Source organism: Canis lupus, chromosome 14 (genome assembly GCF_011100685.1).
Source record: "Canis lupus familiaris isolate Mischka breed German Shepherd chromosome 14, alternate assembly UU_Cfam_GSD_1.0, whole genome shotgun sequence".
NCBI classification, from domain to species: Eukaryota; Metazoa; Chordata; class Mammalia; order Carnivora; family Canidae; genus Canis; species Canis lupus.
Window position 1 is genome coordinate 34,659,677 of NC_049235.1, and position 22,930 is coordinate 34,682,606.

A 22,930-nucleotide genomic window follows, 5' to 3' on the forward strand; every position below is an offset into this window, starting at 1 on the left:
CATGATCCTGGGGTCCCCGGATCAAGTCCCACGTCGGGCTCTCTGCATGGAGCCTGCTTCTCCCTCTGCCTGTGTCTCTGCTTCTGTGTGTGTGTGTGTGTGTGTGTGTGTGTGTCTCATGAATAAATAAATAAAATCTTAAAAAATAAACAAATAAATAACATGCTCCAGTACTGAGAAGAATTGTGGTAATAAAGTTTTGATCAGTCATCTCCAAACCCAGCCACACATCTTAAAAACTGGAGAGCTATTAGAAAATACATACTTCTGGGCCTTATGCCAAAGATTCTGATTCAGTAGAGCTCAGATGGAGTTCCAGATTCTGTATTTTTAAAGCTCCCCAGGAAATACTCTGATGTAAAATTAGGCAGGGAACCCTTGAGCTATAGGATCCATTTTAGCATCAAAATTCTGCAAATTATAGTCAATAACTTGCCCTTTTATTGTAGGGAAAGGCAATTTTTGTTGTATTGTTTATGTAACTTTGTTTGAACTTTATTATTTGTATCTCAATCTAATATGGATTTAGTTGGCTGATTTTAACCACGCAAGAAGAACAGGTACTGATTTGCTCATAAGAAAACAGAATGAAAGTTGCTCAGCTGGAGAAGAGATGTGTGACAGAAGAAAAGTAAAGGGAAAGATGTTTGAAGTGACCATTATAGCACTGAGGCAGAAAATAGTGATGATTAGGACTCACATTTATTCTGTGATCATAGTCTCTAGCTTAACATACAGTATTCTTTTTGAAGCCTCAGGATTAGCCTTATGAAGTAGGAAATATACCCATCTTAATCTGGGTGCCAGAAAAGTGAAGTCACACAGACCAGAAATGGTAAAGTAGGATTCACACTCAAGTCTGTCAAACTTTCAAGTGCAGTATTTCAGCCACAGCATTACCCAGATGACAGTGTCCCAAGACCTTCCAGAAAATTACATCAGAGGCCACAAAAGAAAGGGGGAAAGTCAATAGTAACAGCAAAGTCAAGGAAGCAGTTTTTTCTATTTTGTAACACCTTCCCAGATGGCAAAATTTCACTGATCTCCCCTCATTATTGTGTCCCAGTACCTTTGCTCCACTTGCGGACCTCCCTCTCTGTTGTCACTGTGGAGGCAACACTCAAATTAATGACCATAATATAGCCACACTCTGTCGTTAACTGAGTGCCTTCACAACTATTTCATTTACTGTCATCAAAAAATAGTATTCAAGAAATGCAGACACCAAGGATCATAGGGATGCCTGGGTGGCTCAGTGGTTGAGCATCTGCCTGCAGCTCAGGGTGTGATCCCAGGGTCCTGGGATAAATCCCACATGGAGTTTCTGCAAGGGAGCCTGCTTCTCCCTCTGCCTATGTCTCTACCTCTCTCTCTCTCTCTCTCTCTCTCTCTCACTCTCTCATGAATAAACAAAATCTTAAAAAAAAAAAAAAAGGAAAGAAAACTAAGGATCGTAAAGCTTGAGGTGATTTGTCTAAAACAGGGTTTCCAAACCTAAGTATTATTGGACTGGATAATTTTTGCTATGGGGCCCTCTCCTGTGCATTGCATGATAGTTAGCAACATTTGTGGATTCTACCCACTTGATGCACCACCACTCCCAATTCTAACAACCAAAAGTATCTTCAGACATTAGTAAATGTCCGCCCGGAGAACAAAATCATTCCTGGTTCTGAATCACTGGCCTAAAGTAATGCAGCAAACAGGTAGAAAGTACTCTCTGACCCACGTCTTGTGACTACATCCCTGAAGCCTCCCTAGAAACATAGAATTTTGGAGCCCTAATGTTTTAGTGACATCTAGGAAACTCCTTTATTTTACTATAAGCAAGTCAAAGCATAAAGATGTGAGATGACAATCACAATTTTTTTTTTTTCTATGCAATACTTTCTTTCCAGGAAAAAAAGCTTTCCAAATTTCTGGAGTAGGGGAGAGTAGAGACAATAAAAACACTGAATGGCATAGAAATTACTATACAGAACTCTGTCCAGGCTCCATTATCATACAGGCTCCATTAACTAACATCTCCTGTAATTATTTAAATAACCGATTGCAGATTGATTGGTTATTGTCTCTGGAGTGGCCTTCTGGCTTTCCACATTGTTTACTGATTTTTGTGATTTAACTGAGCAAACATCCTCATCCTGTTAGACTCTCACCAGCTGAGACACACAGAGACCGGGTGGTGTAGGCCAAGAGCACCAGCTTTCAAATTAGGTGCAGCCACTCTGGAAAACTGTGTGGAGGTTCCTCAAACAGTTAAAAATAGACCTGCCCTACGACCCAGCAATTGCACTGTTGGGGATTTACCCCAAAGATACAAATGCAATGAAACGCCGGGACACCTGCACCCCGATGTTTATAGCAGCAATGGCCACGATAGCCAAACTGTGGAAGGAGCCTCGGTGTCCAACGAAAGATGAATGGATAAAGAAGATGTGGTTTATGTATACAATGGAATATTACTCAGCTATTAGAAATGACAAATACCCACCATTTGCTTCAACGTGGATGGAACTGGAGGGTATTATGCTGAGTGAAGTAAGTCAGTCGGAGAAGGACAAACATTATATGTTCTCATTCATTTGGGGAATATAAATAATAGTGAAAGGGAATATAATATAAGGGAAGGGAGAAGAAATGTGTGGGAAATATCAGAAAGGGAGACAGAACGTAAAGACTGCTAACTCTGGGAAACGAACTAGGGGTGGTAGAAGGGGAGGAGGGCAGGGGGTGGGCCTGACTATCACAATTTTATGGCTTAAAACCATTTAATAATTATAAGCATTGCTGAAATTCCTGTGAAGTCAATTACTGATACACATCATATGATGAGGGTACATCTTGTCCTGTAGCCACATCTATTAGCTATCACTTATCTCACAAGAGTGCTTGTCATGACAATCTTTAGATCATGAACCTTCTTCACCCTCTATGCCAAACCTCCCACAGGGTCTAGCAGTGCTGATTGAATTATCAAATTAGAATAGTGACTAAATGGCATAGATTCCCATGAATGAGCAATTTTCCCCCCATGGATGAGCTTTTCTAAATGAAGATTTCTGTTTAATCAGCTGATAAGCAGACTATTTAATAGCAAACAAAACAAAACAAGAAAACTAGCTAAAGAATCTTTCTTTGCAAAATCAAGGCATCTCTATCAAGCACAAGAGCAATTTCACAATGGAGAGATCAAGGTCATTCCCAGAGAGAGACCATTTCTTTTTTTTTTTAATAATAAATTTATTTTTTATTGGTGTTCAATTTGCCAACATACAGAATAACACCCAGTGCTCATCCCGTCAAGTGCCCACCTCAGTGCCCGCCACCCAGTCACCCCCACCCCCCCTTCTCCCCTTCCACCACCCCTAGTTCATTTCCCAGAGTTAGAAGTCTTCATGTTCAGTCTCACTTTCTGATATTTCCTACCCATTTCTTCTCCCTTCCCCTCTATTCCCTTTCACTATTATTTTTTTAACATAAAATATTTGTTTTTTTAATAATAAATTTATTTTTTATTGGTGTTCAATTTGCCAACATACAGAATAACACCCAGTGCTCATCCCGTCAAGTGCCCCCCTCAGTGCCCGTCACCCATTCACCCCCACCCCCCGCCCTCCTCCCCTTCCACCACCCCTAGTTCGTTTCCCAGAGTTAGGAGTCTTCATGTTCTGTCTCCCTTTCTGATATTTCCTACCCATTTCTTCTCCCTTCCCTTCTATTCCCTTTCACTATTATTTATATTCCCCAAATGAATGAGACCATATAATGTTTGTCCTTCTCTGATGGACTTATTTCACTCAGCATAATACCCTCCAGTTCCATCCACATTGAAGCAAATGGTGGGTATTTGTCATTTCTAATGGCTGAGTAATATTCCATTGTATACATAAACCACATCTTCTTTATCCACTCATCTTTTGATGGACACTGAGGCTCCTTCCACAGTTTGGCTATTGTGGACATTGCAGCTAGAAACATTGGGATGCAGGTGTCCCAGCGTTTCATTGCATCTGTATCTTTGGGGTAAATCCCCAACAGTGCAATTGCTGGGTCATAGGGTAGCTCTATTTTTAACTGTTTGAGGAACCTCCACACAGTTTTCCAGAGTGGCTGCACCAGTTCACATTCCCACCAACAGTGTAAGAGGGTTCCCTTTTCTCCGCATCCTCTCCAACATTTGTGGTTTCCTGCCTTGTTAATTTGCCCCATTCTCACTGGTGTGAGGTGGTATCTCATTGTGGTTTTGATTTGTATTTCCCTGATGGCAAGTGATGCAGAGCATTTTCTCATGTGCGTGTTGGCCATGTCTATGTTTTCCTCTGTGAGATTTCTGTTCATGTCTTTTGCCCATTTCATGATTGGATTGTTTGTTTCTTAGCTGTTGAGTTTAATAAGTTCTTTATAGATCTTGGAAACTAGCCCTTTATCTGATACGACATTTGCAAATATCTTCTCCCAGTCTGTAGGTTGTCTTTTAGTTTTGTTGACTGTAACCTTTGCTGTGCAAAAGCTTCTTATCTTGATGAAGTCCCAATAGTCCATTTTTGCTTTTGTTTCTCTTGCCTTCATGGATGTATCCTGCAAGAAGTTACTGTGGCCAAGTTCAAAAAGGGTGTTGCCTGTGTTCTCCTCTACGATTTTGATGGAATCTTGTCTCACATCTAGATCTTTCATCCATTTTGAGTTTATCTTTGTGTATGGTGCAAGAGAGTGGTCTAGTTTCATTCTTCTGCATGTGGATGTCCAATTTTCCCAACACCATTTATTGAAGAGACTGTCTTTCTTCCAGTGGATAGTCTTTCCTCCTTTATCGAATATTAGTTGACCATAAAGTTGAGAGTCCACTTCTGGATTCTCTATTCTGTTCACACATTGATCTATGTGTCTGTTTTTGTGTCAGTACCACACTGTCTTGATGATTACAGCTTTGTAGTACAACCTGAAATCTGGCATTGTGATGCCCCCAGCTATGGTTTTCTTTTTTAAAATTCCCCTGGCTATTTGGGGTCTTTTCATTGAAAGAGCAGACTCATTCAAGAGATGTTATCCTGTCCCCCACTGCCGTTGCGTTGCAAGGCTCAGAGAAAGCCTCCAGCTAAAGGTCATCTAGCCACTCTATTTCCCGACAATCACTTTTGGCTCTTTGCTAAAATCAAGGAGAATATTCATTCTTAACATCTTAAACTAGCTTTAAAGCAACTTAAAGAAAAATTTTCTCCTTGATTTATTCTGTCCTCAGTAGGTAACACAAAGTAGGTGGCCAATAAATATTTATTAGACAACTTAAAAAGGAAAAATTAGGGCTTCCTGATTGACTTTCATCATCTCAGTGTCCACTTACTTCTCCAGTCCACTTTCAGAAGTCTGCCTCTCTGTCCTCACCCAGGAGAACCTACAAGAGAAATCATCCTAATCCAGGGAGTATTTTGAAGTTTCCAGCATAGGTGCGTTGGCTCACCAAAAGTTTTATCTTCTGGTAGGATGAGATTTGGGCGGTGGGGGGGGGGGGTAGTATTTATTCATGAGAGACACACAGAGAGAGAGAAAGAGAGAGGCAGAGACACAGGCAGAGGGAGAAGCAGGCTCCATTCCATGCAGGGAGCCTGATGGTGGGACCTGATCCCGGGTCTCCAGGATCATGCCCTGGGCTGAAGGCAGCGCTAAACCGCTGAGCCACCTGGACTCCCTTAGGATGAGATTTAAGCATAATTCTGGTCCCAGAGTCTGGCTGTGCCTGAAGCTGACAAACTCCCAGGGCTGTTTTTCATTTACCTATTTGGTGTTGGATTTCTGCCACTTGCAACCTAAAGAGTCCTAATTAATGTACTTCCCTCAGAAATAATCAATTTTGTTGTTATTATTGTTTGATACATAAAATTTGAGGAAAAAAACAAGGAGGTAACCCAGTTCAGACTATCATTGCTAAAGCAATTCATGCCATAACACTGTTGCTCCTCATGCTGACACCTTTCAGTTACCTACAAAAGTTTCTGTGGACTAGAAGCCAGTCTTCCAAGAAACATAAAATCTGTCATAGGTATTCCAGTACAATAAAAGGAAAAGCACCTTTCTGGCCAGATGAGGACATTTGGAAAATAGGGTAATGCTGTAATCAAAGAGCCTTCCTTTCTAAACTTTATCTAATTCCTCCCTTCTGTTTCTTTTGTCTTCATTCCGATCACTTCTACTCCGCATTTGGGCCCTTTACCCAGCTCTACTTTTCTCAAATGTTCTTCAGATGGAATGAGTTCTGTATCCTTTTCATCAGAAAACCAATGGAATCTTAGCTAATGCCCTGCCTCCATGCCTATAGTAGCTACTGTTGAGATGTAGCAGTTCCTCAGATTTATAAGTTTTCTCAAGCCAACTCCATCCCTAATTGTGATATTCAAGTGTTTGATGTTGCAAGGAAGAAATCCAATTAGTACTTCTCTTTGGCCCCACACAAAATTTCAGAACAGATAGACTTAGATGCCAAATATTGCTGTAGAGTTTATTTTTTTTTTCTTGCTCTAAATTTAAAATGCCATTATAAAACTGTTTATTAAGAATTTAAAGCTAAGTTTTAAAAAGTGCCCTTTCACTCTGAGAATTGATAGAACATTAACACATGACCTCAGAAGCTGGTATGTAGGAAACCACCTACCCACACATCTACAAGTACATCTAACATTTGAATTCAATAATTTGTTCTGTTTTATATCATATTTTCTGATACTTTGACATCTTGGGGCCTTGCTGACCCTGAAGAGACTGCCCCTCCCAGAGTTAGCTAATTCCTGGAGATAGCAAACAATTCATCCTGTAGTGCACCTTTCATATATAAACCAATCCAGAAAAAAAAAAAAATAAACCAATCCAGAGCCCATACCTTCAAACATCTCCTTTATTAGGCTTTCACATTCTGAATAAGCCACTATCCCCCTGTCCTATCACCTCAAGGTCACTACCTAACAACTAGAGAGAACCCCTATACCCCAAAATCTGATGAAATTATTCAAACTAGCCAATTCTAAGCCTGCTTATCAACTGTATTGCTATGCCTTTCCTGTGAATACCACAGTAAAGGTATTCTTGTGCACAGTTTCCCCAGATTTCTCTGCCTCCTGGCAAGTTTTGTTACCTCCCTGTGTGGCCCTGAGTAGAGTGGCATGCCTCATGTTTCTAGGATCTATGAGTTTACACTTTATTTATGACAAACATTTCCATATCTGTGCATTTTACCATACCTGATTAAAACAAATCCTGGATACATTTTAAACTGCACCCCCCCCCCCAATCTTATCAATTGTTTGGCAAAATAAGTTATGTTAGCAAATATATTACCAATCTACTAATTTTTTGACAGTATTCAGAGGTTTCCTTAAGATACATTTTCCTTTTAAGCAAAACTTTAGGAGAAAGGAAAATCCAGCTCCATTGAGACTGGGAATGAATCCCTTCTATATTTCTTAGAAAAAATTCAGTAAAAATCATAGTTCATTAAGTTGGATTTGTGGTATATAAAAGTCTCTATAATCTGTTTTTGAAATGAATAAAATACTGTGAATTATCTAAGGAAAAGTAATTTTCCCCCAGTGAACTAAAAATGATTTCAGAAACGTTTATAAAACTCAGAAGGGAAAAGCATTGCTTCTGACAACTTGTCTAATTGTTCATTTAGATCCTGTGATTTAATTTTGTAGTTTATTTTCAGAAGGACCTATTAACAAGCAAATGGCCCTCACATGTGACTAGCTGGTGTTTCTTTGCCTAGAGGAAATTAATCTCGTGATCAATTATAACTTTTCTTTTATATAATGTTTAAATGAGAATGGAGTCGATGGCCTTGGTAGACAAAATACATTTTGAGTGCCTGGCTGTCTGGCTGGGATATTTTACACATCAGAGCTACATTAATGTAATCTTTTATAATTCATATTATGTAATAAATTCATATTTTGAAATAAAAGCATCACTGCCCCTGAGAAGTTATTTTTCTTCCATTTAAAAGAGAAACTTGAGGGAGGAGCAAGATGGCGGAAGAGTAGGGTCCCCAAATCACCTGTCTCCACCAAACTACCTAGAAAACCTTCAAATTATCCTGAAAATCTATGAATTCGGCCTGAGATTTAAAGAGAGACCAGCTGGAATGCTACAGTGAGAAGAGTTCGTGCTTCTATCAAGGTAGGAAGACGGGGAAAAAGAAATAAAGGAACAAAGGCCTCCAAGGGGGAGGGGCCCCGCGAGGAGCCGGGCTGAGGCCGGGGCGAGTGTCCCCAGGACAGGAGAGCCCCGTCCCGGAGACGCAGGAGCTGCACCGACCTTCCCGGGCGGAGAGGGGCTCGCAGGGAGGTGGAGCAGGACCCGGGAGGGCGAGGATGCCCTCGGGCTCCCGGGGACAGTAACAGCAACTGCGCGCCCAGGAGAGTGCGCCGAGCTCCCTAAGGGCTGCAGCACGCACGGCGGGACCCGGAGCAGCTCGGGGGGCTCGGGCGGCGGCTCCGCGGAGGGGGCTGCGCGGCCACGGGAGCAGCTCGGAGGGGCTCGGGCAGAGGAAGAGGCTCCGTGCAGAGGGGCCGGCGCGGTTCCAGGAGCAGCTCGGAGGGGCTTGGGCGGCAGCTCCGCGGAAGGGGCTGCGCGGCCCGGGAGCGCGAATCCAACAGCGCAGGCTCCGAAGCACAGGGCGCCGGGACACAGCCCAGGATCCGGCCTCCCCCGGGACAGGCAGAGGCCGGGAGGGCCCAGGACAGCAAGGACGCTCCTGCCCCAGCTGAGCAGATCAGCGGCCCCGCCCCGGAGCCTCCAGGCCCTGCAGACGGAGTTCCTGCCGGAGCTGAATCCAGGTTTCCAGAGCTGCCCCGCCACTGGGGCTGTTCCTCCTGCGGCCTCAGGGGGTAAACAACCCCCACCGAGCCCTGCACCAGGCAGGGGCACAGCAGCTCCCCCAACTGCTAACACCTGAGAATCAGCACAACAGGCCCCTCCCCCAGAACACCAGCTAGACTGACAACTTCCAGGAGAAGCCAAGGGACTTAAAGAACACAGAATCAGAAGACACTCCCCGGTGGTTCTTTTTTTGTTTGTTTGTTTTTGTTTTTGTTTTTGTTTTTGTTTTTGTTTTGTTTTGCTTTTTGATTTGTTTCCTTCCCCCACCCCCTTTTTTTCTCCTTTCTTTTTCTTTCTCTTTTTCTTCTTTTTTTTTTTTTCGTTTTTTTTTTCTTTTTCTTCCCTTTTTTTTTCTCTTACTCTTTTCTTTCCTTCTTTCTCTCCTCTCTTTTTCTCTTTTTCCCAATACAACTTGCTTTTGGCCACTCTGCACTGAGCAAAATGACTAGAAGGAAAACCTCACCTCAAAAGAAAGAATCAGAAACAGTCCTCTCTCCCACAGAGTTACAAAATCTGGATTACAATTCAATGTCAGAAAGCCAATTCAGAAGCACTATTATACAGCTACTGGTGGCTCTAGAAAAAAGTATAAAGGACTCAAGAGACTTCATGACTGCAGAATTTAGAGCTAATCAGGCAGAAATTAAAAATCAATTGAATGAGATGCAATCCAAACTAGAAGTCCTAACGACGAGGGTTAACGAGGTGGAAGAACGAGTGAGTGACATAGAAGACAAGTTGATAGCAAAGAGGGAAACTGAGGAAAAAAGAGACAAACAATTAAAAGACCATGAAGATAGATTAAGGGAAATAAACGACAGCCTGAGGAAGAAAAACCTACGTTTAATTGGGGTTCCCGAGGGCGCCGAAAGGGACAGAGGGCCAGAATATGTATTTGAACAAATTCTAGCTGAAAACTTTCCTAATCTGGGAAGGGAAACAGGCATTCAGATCCAGGAAATAGAGAGATCCCCCCCTAAAATCAATAAAAACCGTTCAACACCTCGACATTTAATAGTGAAGCTTGCAAATTCCAAAGATAAAGAGAAGATCCTTAAAGCAGCAAGAGACAAGAAATCCCTGACTTTTATGGGGAGGAGTATTAGGGTAACAGCAGACCTCTCCACAGAGACCTGGCAGGCCAGAAAGGGCTGGCAGGATATATTCAGGGTCCTAAATGAGAAGAACATGCAACCAAGAATACTTTATCCAGCAAGGCTCTCATTCAAAATGGAAGGAGAGATAAAGAGCTTCCAAGACAGGCAGCAACTAAAAGAATATGTGACCTCCAAACCAGCTCTGCAAGAAATTTTAAGGGGGCCTCTTAAAATTCCCCTTTAAGAAGAAGTTCAGTGGAACAGTCCACAAAAACAAAGACTGAATAGATATCATGATGACACTAAACTCATATCTCTCAATAGTAACTCTGAATGTGAACGGGCTTAATGACCCCATCAAAAGGCGCAGGGTTTCAGACTGGATAAAAAAGCAGGACCCATCTATTTGCTGTCTACAAGAGACTCATTTTAGACAGAAGGACACCTACAGCCTGAAAATAAAAGGTTGGAGAACCATTTACCATTCGAATGGTCCTCAAAAGAAAGCAGGGGTAGCCATCCTTATATCAGATAAACTAAAATTTACCCCAAAGACTGTAGTGAGAGATGAAGAGGGACACTATATCATACTTAAAGGATCTATTCAACAAGAGGACTTAACAATCCTCAATATATATGCTCCGAATGTGGGAGCTGCCAAATATATAAATCAATTATTAACCAAAGTGAAGAAATACTTAGATAATAATACACTTATACTTGGTGACTTCAATCTAGCTCTTTCTATACTCGATAGGTCTTCTAAGCAAAACATCTCCAAAGAAACGAGAGCTTTAAATGATACACTGGACCAGATGGATTTCACAGATATCTACAGAACTTTACATCCAAACTCAACTGAATACACATTCTTCTCAAGCGCACATGGAACTTTCTCCAGAATAGACCACATATTGGGTCACAAATCGGGTCTGAACCGATACCAAAAGATTGGGATTGTCCCCTGCATATTCTCGGACCATAATGCCTTGAAATTAGAACTAAATCACAACAAGAAGTTTGGAAGGACCTCAAACACATGGAGGTTAAGGACCATCCTGCTAAAAGATAAAAGGGTCAACCAGGAAATTAAGGAAGAATTAAAAAGATTCATGGAAACTAATGAGAATGAAGATACAACCGTTCAAAATCTTTGGGATGCAGCAAAAGCAGTCCTAAGGGGGAAATACATCGCAATACAAGCATCCATTCAAAAACTGGAAAGAACTCAAATACAAAAGCTAACCTTACACATAAAGGAGCTAGAGAAAAAACAGCAAATAGATCCTACACCCAAGAGAAGAAGGGAGTTAATAAAGATTCGAGCAGAACTCAACGAAATCGAGACCAGAAGAACTGTGGAAGAGATCAACAGAACCAGGAGTTGGTTCTTTGAAAGAATTAATAAGATAGATAAACCATTAGCCAGCCTTATTAAAAAGAAGAGAGAGAAGACTCAAATTAATAAAATCATGAATGAGAAAGGAGAGATCACTACCAACACCAAGGAAATACAAACGATTTTAAAAACATATTATGAACAGCTATACGCCAATAAATTAGGCAATCTAGAAGAAATGGACGCATTCCTGGAAAGCCACAAACTACCAAAACTGGAACAGGAAGAAATAGAAAACCTGAACAGGCCAATAACCAGGGAGGAAATTGAAGCAGTCATCAAAAACCTCCCAAGACACAAGAGTCCAGGGCCAGATGGCTTCCCAGGAGAATTTTATCAAACGTTTAAAGAAGAAATCATACCTATTCTCCTAAAGCTGTTTGGAAAGATAGAAAGAGATGGAGTACTTCCAAATTCGTTCTATGAAGCCAGCATCACCTTAATTCCAAAGCCAGACAAAGACCCCGCCAAAAAGGAGAATTACAGACCAATATCCCTGATGAACATGGATGCAAAAATTCTCAACAAGATACTGGCCAATAGGATCCAACAGTACATTAAGAAAATTATTCACCATGACCAAGTAGGATTTATCCCTGGGACACAAGGCTGGTTCAACACCCGTAAAACAATCAATGTGATTCATCATATCAGCAAGAGAAAAACCAAGAACCATATGATCCTCTCATTGGATGCAGAGAAAGCATTTGACAAAATACAGCATCCATTCCTGATCAAAACTCTTCAGAGTGTAGGGATAGAGGGAACATTCCTCGACATCTTAAAAGCCATCTATGAAAAGCCCACAGCAAATATCATTCTCAATGGGGAAGCACTGGGAGCCTTTCCCCTAAGATCAGGAACAAGACAGGGATGTCCACTCTCACCACTGCTATTCAACATAGTACTGGAAGTCCTAGCCTCAGCAATCAGACAACAAAAAGACATTAAAGGCATTCAAATTGGCAAAGAAGAAGTCAAACTCTCCCTCTTCGCCGATGACATGATACTCTACATAGAAAACCCAAAAGACTCCACCCCAAGATTGCTAGAACTCATACAGCAATTCGGTAGCGTGGCAGGATACAAAATCAATGCCCAGAAGTCAGTGGCATTTCTATACACTAACAATGAGACTGAAGAAAGAGAAATTAAGGAGTCCATCCCATTTACAATTGCACCCAAAAGCATAAGATACCTAGGAATAAACCTCACCAAAGATGTAAAGGATCTATACCCTCAAAACTATAGAACACTTCTGAAAGAAATTGAGGAAGACACAAAGAGATGGAAAAATATTCCATGCTCATGGATTGGCAGAATTAATATTGTGAAAATGTCAATGTTACCCAGGGCAATATACACGTTTAATGCAATCCCTATCAAAATACCATGGACTTTCTTCAGAGAGTTAGAACAAATTATTTTAAGATTTGTGTGGAATCAGAAAAGACCCCGAATAGCCAGGGGAATTTTAAAAAAGAAAACCATATCTGGGGGCATCACAATGCCAGATTTCAGGTTGTACTACAAAGCTGTGGTCATCAAGACAGTGTGGTACTGGCACAAAAACAGACACATAGATCAGTGGAACAGAATAGAGAATCCAGAAGTGGACCCTGAACTTTATGGGCAACTAATATTCGATAAAGGAGGAAAGACTATCCATTGGAAGAAAGACAGTCTCTTCAATAAATGGTGCTGGGAAAATTGGACATCCACATGCAGAAGAATGAAACTAGACCACTCTCTTTCACCATACACAAAGATAAACTCAAAATGGATGAAAGATCTAAATGTGAGACAAGATTCCATCAAAATCCTAGAGAAGAACACAGGCAACACCCTTTTTGAACTCGGCCATAGTAACTTCTTGCAAGATACATCCACGAAGGCAAAAGAAACAAAAGCAAAAATGAACTATTGGGACTTCATCAAGATAAGAAGCTTTTGCACAGCAAAGGATACAGTCAACAAAACTCAAAGACAACCTACAGAATGGGAGAAGATATTTGCAAATGACATATCAGACAAAGGGCTAGTTTCCAAGATCTATAAAGAACTTATTAAACTCAACACCAAAGAAACAAACAATCCAATCATGAAATGGGCAAAAGACATGAACAGAAATCTCACAGAGGAAGACATAGACATGGCCAACATGCATATGAGAAAATGCTCTGCATCACTTGCCATCAGGGAAATACAAATCAAAACCACAATGAGATACCACCTCACACCAGTGAGAATGGGGAAAATTAACAAGGCAGGAAACAACAAATGTTGGAGAGGATGCGGAGAAAAGGGAACCCTCTTACACTGTTGGTGGGAATGTGAACTGGTGCAGCCACTCTGGAAAACTGTGTGGAGGTTCCTCAAACAGTTAAAAATATACCTGCCCTACGACCCAGCAATTGCACTGTTGGGGATTTACCCCAAAGATACAAATGCAATGAAACGCCGGGACACCTGCACCCCGATGTTTCTAGCAGCAATGGCCACGATAGCCAAACTGTGGAAGGAGCCTCGGTGTCCAACGAAAGATGAATGGATAAAGAAGATGTGGTTTATGTATACAATGGAATATTACTCAGCTATTAGAAATGACAAATACCCACCATTTGCTCCAACGTGGATGGAACTGGAGGGTATTATGCTGAGTGAAGTAAGTCAGTCGGAGAAGGACAAACATTATATGTTCTCATTCATTTGGGGAATATAAATAATAGTGAAAGGGAAAATAAGGGAAGGGAGAAGAAATGTGTGGGAAATATCAGAAAGGGAGACAGAACGTAAAGACTGCTAACTCTGGGAAACGAACTAGGGGTGTTGGAAGGGGAGGAGGGCGGGGGGTAGGAGTGAATGGGTGACGGGCACTGGGTGTTATTCTGTATGTTAGTAAATTGAACACCAATAAAAAAAAAAAAAAGAAAATCCAAAAAAAAAAAAAAAAAAAAACAAAAGTAAAAGACAACCTACAGAATGGGAGAAGAGATTTGCAAATGACCTATCAGATAAAGGGCTAGTTTCAAAGATCTATAAAGAACTTATTAAACTCAACAGCAAAGAAATAAACAATCCAATCATGAAATCCAATCATGTTCATGAAAGACACGAACAGAAATCTCACAGAGGAAGACATAGACATGGCCAACAAGCACATAAGAAAATGCTCCGCATCACTTGCCATCAGGGAAATACAAATGAAAACCATAATGAGATACCACCTCACACCAGTGAGAATGGGGAAAATTAACAAGACAGGAAACCACAAATGTTGGAGAGGACGTGGAGAAAGGGGAACCCTCTTGCACTGTTGGTGGGAATGTGAACTGGTGCAGCCACTCTGGAAAACTGTGTGGAGGTTCCTCAAACAGTTAAAAATAGATCTGCCCTATGACCCAGCAATTGCACTGCTGGGGATTTACCCCAAAGATACAGATGCAATGAAACACCGGGACAACTGCAGCCCGATGTTTCTAGCAGCAATGTCCACAATAGCCAAACTGTGGAAGGAGCCTCGGTGTCCATCAAAAGATGAATGGATAAAGAAGATGCGGTCTATGTATACATGGAATATTACTCAGCAATTAGAAACAACAAGTACCCACCTTTTGCTTCGATGTGGAGAGACCTGGAGGGTATTATGCTGAGTGAAATAAGTCAATCGGAAAAGGACAAGCATCATATGGTCTCATGCATTTGGGGAATATAAAAAATAGTGAAAGGGAATAAAGGGGAAAGGAGAGAAAATGAGTGGGAAGTATCAGAGAGGGAGACAGAACATGAGAGATTCCTAGCTCTGGGAAACAAGGGGTGGTGGAAAGGGAGGTGGGTGGGGGGTGGTGGTGACTGGGTGACAGGCACTGAGGTGGGCACTTGATGAGATGAGAACTGGGTGTTATGCTATATACTGGCAAATTGAACTCCAATAAAAAAAAAGATTCATGCATAACCGTGAAAAAAAAAAAAATAAAAGAGAAACTTTGCAAAAATCCTATATATAAAACAACCAGGGATAGAACCAGAGTGCTCATTATTTATGTAATGGATCTCAAACTCTAATTTGCACTACATTACTTGTAGAATTTGTTAAAAATATGTATTTATGGTTAATATTCTCCAGAAACTCTGATTTAATAATATGTGCAGAGACTCGAGAATCTGTATTTTTATGAAGAAGTCTGCATCCTGACACATGTGTTCCAAGAATTACAGTTCAATAATCCCAGAGAGGGGTGCTCGGGTAGCTCAGTCATTGAGCATCTGCCTTTGGCTCAGGTTGTGATCCCAGGATTCTGGGATAGAGTCCTGCATCGGTTCCCCACAGGGAGCCTGCTTCTCTCCCTCTGCCTATGTCTCTTCCTCTTTCTCTGTGTCTTTCATGAATAAATAAATAAAATATTTAAAAATAAAAATAATAATCCCAGAGAAACCAGTAGTAACATTACCTCCTTCTAAAGACTCATTGTTGAACCAAGCCTACAATCAGCCATTAGCTTTTGGGTCATAAGTTCCTTTTCAGCAATATCTTTTCTCTTAAATATTGGGCTGATAATATTAAATTTATATGTAGATAAATATATACCTATACCTAGATATAGATATATTATTAATACCCTCTCCTTAAATCCAGACATAAATGGGTAAAAACTCCAGGTCAGTCACTGAATGACTATCCAAATTAAGGCAAGTTAAACACTTTGAATCTCAGTTTCCTCATCTTTAAAATAGGATTACAGTGCTGCTTCATAGAATTATGGTGACGATTGAAGGAGTAAATATATATAATGCATTTAGCACAATAACTAGCAAAGAGTAAAGGTCCAGTAAATAGTAGGTATTACTATTAAAAGATAGGGGCAAAGACAAGATAACTCAGTGATGCCTTACATTTGTAAAGAAATTGCTTTATGGTTTCCAGAGCCCTTTGACACACATCATGTCATTATATTCTCACAATGTGTATGTGAAATAGAGGGTGTAGGATTTTGTTCCAATTTACAAGTGAGATTCAAATTCAGAAAGCTGCCATGAGCATTTCCTCACAGACTTAGTGGGAAAAAAATAATCCTCAAAGGAGCTGAAAAGGAAAAGGGTAGGAATTTCTTTTGCCTTTTGAAGCCAAAAAATTAGTGTGCTTCAGAATGCCCCTGTAAACTTCAGAGCTGATAATGAGTTTGAAATATATAGAATACCAGAGTAGCTCAGTGGTTAAGAACTTAGGCTTTAGAGTAGACAAATTTGGTTGCACCACTTTAATCGTTGTTTTGGGGCCTGGGTAGCTCAGTCAGTTAAGTGTCCAACTCTTGATTACATGTCAGGTCATGATCTCAGGGTTGTGAGATTAAGCATGACATCAGGCTCTGCACTCAGCAAGGAACCCATGTCTTTCTCTTCCTCCCTCACCCTCTGCCCCTCTCCCTATTGGCTTTCTCTTCAATCTGTCTTTCTGTCTCTCTCTCTCTCTCTCTCTCATAAATAAGTAAAAAAAAAAAAAAAAATCTTTAAAAAAATAGCTGTTGTTAACAAAGTTATTTAAGTCTTCTAAGCTTCAATTTCCTCTTGTAAAAATAAGGCTAATAAAGCAATGACTAAATTAGATCATTTGTATAATAGTAATAATATATAATATTTATTGAAATTTGCATAAAGTACTTTTCACAGTGCATAGCAGAGTAATGCTCAAAATAGAGCTGGTATATAAGCCACCCACTCAGGCATGCTACAAGTACTACTGATGTTTGGGAGCTCTTATTACTATTGCGAACTCAAAGAGTAAAACAATAAATTTTTTTTTAATGTGCAGTACTAGCTAATGGACAAATAATTAGTTACCATTATAAGTACTTACTTTATTAGGAAACAGAGTAAACATGAAGAGACTATGTTGATAAGCCCAGATTACAAAATGACTCCATGGCAAAGTTGGATTTCTGCCCCATGCAAGACCTTGTCTCTTCTCTAGAGAATGCTGTGATCCTTCCATTTTATTCCAAGGAAAGACTTTTCACTTGGGGAATTCCCTTGTAGAGTTCCATGGTTTTATCCTAAATGCTCTTGGTCTGGAAAATTACTTTGTATTCTTCTATTTAATATTCTGAGTTTCTGTAAAAGATGGAATTTTTGCTGAGTTAAAGGCCCACACAGTTCTTACAGGTTCCAATTTGGCACCAACCCCAAATCTTTTGTGGCTTTGAGTTAGTCTTGGCAGAACACTTCCAGAGTAGGAGGATTTTTAATGGGTTTAAAGAGTTGCTTTAAATTGTTCACTTAGGCTCAAACCAAAGTAAACTGACCACTCCATTCCCATGAATTTTAGAGGAACAAGGGTTAGAATTCAGGGGGAAAATGTGGTAAGCAAAACTACTGAGAATTTAGTTGATACTGTGGGTTGATACTATAAAGCAGAAGCAAGACCATGGTGTCATTTAAAGCAACTTTCTCACAAAGGCTTTTTTTTTCTTTAATTTCAACTAAGTTATGTCCCATCACACTAGAAGTGTTTTGAAAAAAAAAAAATATATATATATATATACTTAAACACATATATATTTGTTACACTAATACCAAAAGTTGAGTGACAAAAATTTATAACTTTGCTGAATATCAAATCATAAAATGAATTTCTAGTATAAAAGAATAAGTAAAATTTTTTTAAAAAATAGAAATGAAGGGACGTCTGGGTGGCTCAGTGGTTGAGCATCTGTCTTCGGCTCAGGTCATGATCCTGGAATCCTGGGATCAAGTCCAACATCAGACTCCCTGCAAGGAGCCTACTTCTCCCTCTGCATGCATATGTCTCTGCCTCTCTCTGTGTGTCTCTCATGAATAAGTTAATAAAATCTTTTTTAAAATGGTAATGAGGGCAGCCCCGGTGGCTCAGCAGTTTAGCGCTGCCTTGGGTCCAGGGTGTGATCCTGGAGATCCAGGATCGAGTCCCACGTCGGGCTCCCTACATGAAGCCCGCTTCTCCCTCTGCCTGTGTCTCTGCCTCTCTCTCTCTCTCTCTCTCCCCCTCTCTCTCTCTCTCTGTGTATCTCTCATGAATAAATGAATAAAATCTTAAAAAATGGTAATGAAAATTTTAAAGTCATGACAGTAAATGCTGCAAAAAACATGACCGCGAAGAGCCATAATTTTCCACTGTCAGCTGCTAATAGGTCCTACAATGACCATATAGCATATTTGTCTCACTAAGTAAAAATTTATCTGAGATAAGTGAAAGACAAAAATATTTTCTCATAATAGTCTTTTCTCCATAGTTTTTATGTTATTTATTATGTCAGAAAACTGTATGTGATTTTGGAACTTTCATCCTCAGGAATATTTGAGATGGCAAATTCTGCTTTTAATTCTTGCTCATAATTTGCAAGAATTTCCAGTAGACTTTTTCCTGAGAGAATTCGCATCTCAAATACAGTTTAAAGGTTGAAAATTAAATATGTCTTATAATGATAACATTGTTTAATATTATAATAAATGTTAGCATACACTAATTCTATAAAGATTAAAAGAATAATGCTACTTCATTTCTATTGTTTTCTGTCTTTTGAGTCATGTAGTAATTATTTTTCATAATCTCAAATCTATCTAACTAGAGTATCTTTTCTACTGTTAACACTTCAATCAAATTTCTTATTTTGTTAACTATTTTTTATTGAAATATAATTGACATATAGCATTGTGTAAATTTAAGGTGTTGATCTGATACATTTATATCCTGCAACATGATTACCCTATAGCATTAGCTAATACCTCCATCATATCACAAAACTATAATTTCAATTTTGTGTTGAGAACATTTAAGACCTAGTCCCAAGTTTAATAAGTATACCTTGTTATATTCACTTATTAAATATTTACTATAATTTTTTTTTAAAAAGCTAATTATCCCATCTGGACTTCAAATAAAGTGATTTTAGGGGGACCTGGGTGGCTCAGTTGGTTGAGTCTGTCTGTCTTTGGCTAAGGTCATGGTCCCAGGGTCTTAGGATCGAGACCTACATCAAGACCTGAGCAGGGAGCCTAATTCTTCCTCTTCCTCTACCTGTTTGTACTTTCTTGCATGAACTCTCTCCCTCACACACATTTTTTTTATAATATTCTCATATTTATTTATAATACTAAAGATTTAAAAAATAAAAAATAAAGTGATTTTAGTAAGTAAAAAAAAATCGCTCAGCAACTTTAAAGTATATAATACAGTATTGTTGACTATAATCACATGCTGTGTGTTCAATCTCAAGAATTTATTCATCTTCTAACTGCAGGTTTATGCCCTTTGACTAACATCTCCCTGATTCCTCCACCTCCCAGCCACTGGGAGCAACTATTCTATTCTGTTTCTATAAGTTTGGGTTTTTTAGGTTCCATATGTTAATGAGACCATGCAGTAGTTGTCTTTCTTTGTCTTACTTCTCTTGCTTAGCATAATGCCCTCAAGGACCATCCATGTTGTCCCAAATGGCAGGATTTCCTTCTTTATCATGGTTGAATATTATTTTATTGTGTACATTTACCATATCTTCTTTATGGAGACAGATTGTCTCCATTCTTGGCTCTTGGGAGTAATACTGCAGTAAACATAAGAGCACAGATATCTTTTCAATATACTGGTTTTGCCTTTGGATATATACCCAGAGCTGAATTGCTGGATCATATGGGAGTTCTGTTTTTAATATTTTGAGGAAATTTCATAATGTTTTCTATTCTGACTGAACCAGTTTACATCCCTACCCTTGTCTTATTCCTGACTTTAGAGGAAAAGCTTTTAAGTTGTGACCACTGAGTATATTAGCTGTGGGCTTAACATACATGGATTTTGCTATGTTGAAATAATTCCTCTATACCCATTTTGTTGAGAACTTTTATCGGGAAAAAGGTTGAATTTTGTTTTTTCTATTATGCATCTATTGAGCTAATCATATTATTTTTATCATTTGCTCTATTAATGTGATGTAGCACATTTATTGATTGGGATATACTGAACCATCATCCTTGCATCCCAGGGATGGATCCTACCTGACCATGGTGTATGATCCTTTTAATGTGCTGTTGAATTTGGTTTGCTACTATTTTGTTGAGAATTTTTGCAACTCTATTCAAAAGAGATATTGAGGGCCACCCTGGTGGCCCAGAGGTTTAGTGCTGCCTTCAGCCCTGGGCGTAATTCTGAAGACCTGGGATCGAGTCCTGCATCAGGCTCCCCACATAGAGCTTGCTTCTCCCTCTGCCTATGTCTCTGCCTCTCTCTCTCTCTGTGAGTCTCTCATGAATAAATAAAATCTTAAAAAAGAGAGAGAGAGAGAGAGAGAGAGATTGATGTGTAGTTTTCTTTCTTGTAGTATCCTCATCTAGCTTTGGTATCAGGGTAATCCTGTTCTATAAAATGAGTTAGGAAGTGTTCCCTCCTATTCAGTTTTTTGAAATAGTTTGAGAAGGGTTGGCATTAATTCTTCTTAAGTGTTTGGCAGAAGTTACAGTGAAACCATCTGATCCTGGGCCTGCCTTTGTTGAGAGGTTTTTGATTATTGATTCAATCCCTTTGCTCATTATTGAATAGATTGTATTGTTTCCTAGGAATTTATTCATTTCTTCTAGGTTATCTAGTTTGCTGGTGTATAATTATTCATTATGTCATAATTGTCTCTTGTGATCTTTTATATTTCTGTGATAGCAGTTGTATATCTTCTTATATATCTCATATATATTTGAGTCTTTTCTCTTTTTTTCTTAGTCTAGCTATTGGTTTGTCGATTTTGTTTACCTTTTCAAGAAACCAGCTCTTAGTTTCCTTTGTCTTTTTCTATTGTCTTTATTGTCTCAATTTCACTTATTTTCTTTTTTTTAAAGATTTTATTTATTTATTCATGAGACACACAGAGAGAAAGAGAGAGGCAGAGACACAGGCAGAGGGAGAGGCAGGGTCCATGCAGGGAGCCCAATGTGGGACTCAATCCCACGTCCCTGGGATCATGACCTGAGCTGAAGGCAGACACAACCGCTGAGCCACCCAGGTGTCCCAATTTCACTTATTTTCATTCTGATCATTGTTATTTCCTTTTTCTGCTAACTTCAGGCTTAGTTCTTTTTCTAGTTGTAAAGGTATACAGTTAGGTGGTTCATTTGAGATCTTTCATTTTCTTAATATAGGCATTTATCACTTTAAACTTTTCTCATAGAACTGATTTTGCTGCATCCCATAAGTTTTGGTATATTGTGTTTGCATTTAATTTGTTTCAAGATATTCTCTGATTTCTCTTTTGATCTCTTCTTTGATCCATTTGTTGTTTAGAAGTATGTGTCCTTAGAGGTGAAGTGAATCTCTTGTAGGCAACATGTAGTGAGGTCTTGTGTTTTTGTTATTGTTTTTCATTCAGCAAGCCTTGACCTTTGGTTAGAGTTTACCCATTTTAGTAATTATTGATAGGTACTGACTAATGCCATCTTTTTTAATGGAATTAAAAGTGTTGTAGTTGCTTTTTCTTTTCTTCCTCTCTGATGCCTTCCTTTGTGAATTAATGATTTTCTGTAGTGGTATTCTTTCATTGCCTTCTCTTTATCTTTTTAGAAAATATTTATTTTTATCTATGTATTTTAGAGACAGAGTGCATATACAAATGGGGAAAGGAGAAGAAAGAGAGGGAGAGAGAATCTGAAGCAGACTCTTTGCTATCACAGAGCCCACCATAGGGCTCAATTGCACCACCATAAGATTATGACCTAAGTTATTACCAAGAGTCTGACACTTAACCAACTGATGCCCTACCTTCTCTTTATCTTTTGTAGGTTTTTGCTTTTGTGGGTTTTTGCTTTGTTGTTACTATGTTTTTCAATTAGGGAAAATCAGTGTAAAACATCTTATGGATATAACAGTCTGTTTTAAACTGGTAACAGCTTTGAAAACATACAGAAACTCCTTTCCTTGATGTTTTATGTTTTAATGTCATAATTTATCTCTTTTATATTGTATATCCAATAATTAATTATTATAGCTATAATTATTTTTACTACTTCTGACCTTAAACTTTACACTAGAGGTAAGTGATTAATACACCATCATATTACAGTATTGGCGTATTCTGATTTTGACTATATGCTTATTTTATCAGTGTGTTTCATATTTTTAAGTTACTTTTATATATTTGCATTCTTTAATTTCAACTTTAAGAACTCCTGTCAGCATTTCTTTTTTTTTTTTTAAGATTTATTTATTCATGATAGACACAGAGAGAGAGAGAGAGGCAGAGACACAGGCAGAGGGAGAAGCAGGCTCCATGCCGGGAGCCCGACACGGGACTCAATCCCGAGACTCCAGGATCACACCCTGGGCCAAAGGCAGGAGCTAAACTGCTGAGCCACCCACGGATCCCCTTATCAGCATTTCTTGAAAGGCACATCTAGTACTGAAAAATTCCCTAAGCTTTTGTTTGTCTGAGAAAGGCTAACTCTTCTTAATTTCTGAAGAACACTTTTGCCAGCTCAAGTATTCTTGGTTGGCAGATTATTTTTTCTTCCAGCACTTTGAATATATTATCCCACTATTCTGACCTGCAAGATT

At 39.4% G+C, this 22,930-nt stretch overlaps 1 protein-coding gene and 1 long non-coding RNA gene across 4 annotated transcripts in view; one reads left to right on the forward strand and one right to left on the reverse strand.

The window, feature by feature from the left end:
- Positions 1-22,930, reverse strand: part of LOC111098792 — a 63,984-nt gene that overhangs the window by 37,392 nt on the left and 3,662 nt on the right. The window contains exon 2 of the long non-coding RNA XR_005369525.1: positions 17,222-17,475. This is a non-coding gene — a long non-coding RNA (uncharacterized LOC111098792). The remainder of the gene's footprint in view (positions 1-17,221; positions 17,476-22,930) is intronic.
- The window catches only part of ABCB5 (ATP binding cassette subfamily B member 5), a 186,681-nt gene that overhangs the window by 4,737 nt on the left and 159,014 nt on the right, over positions 1-22,930 (forward strand). The gene's annotated exons all lie outside the window — the stretch shown is intronic.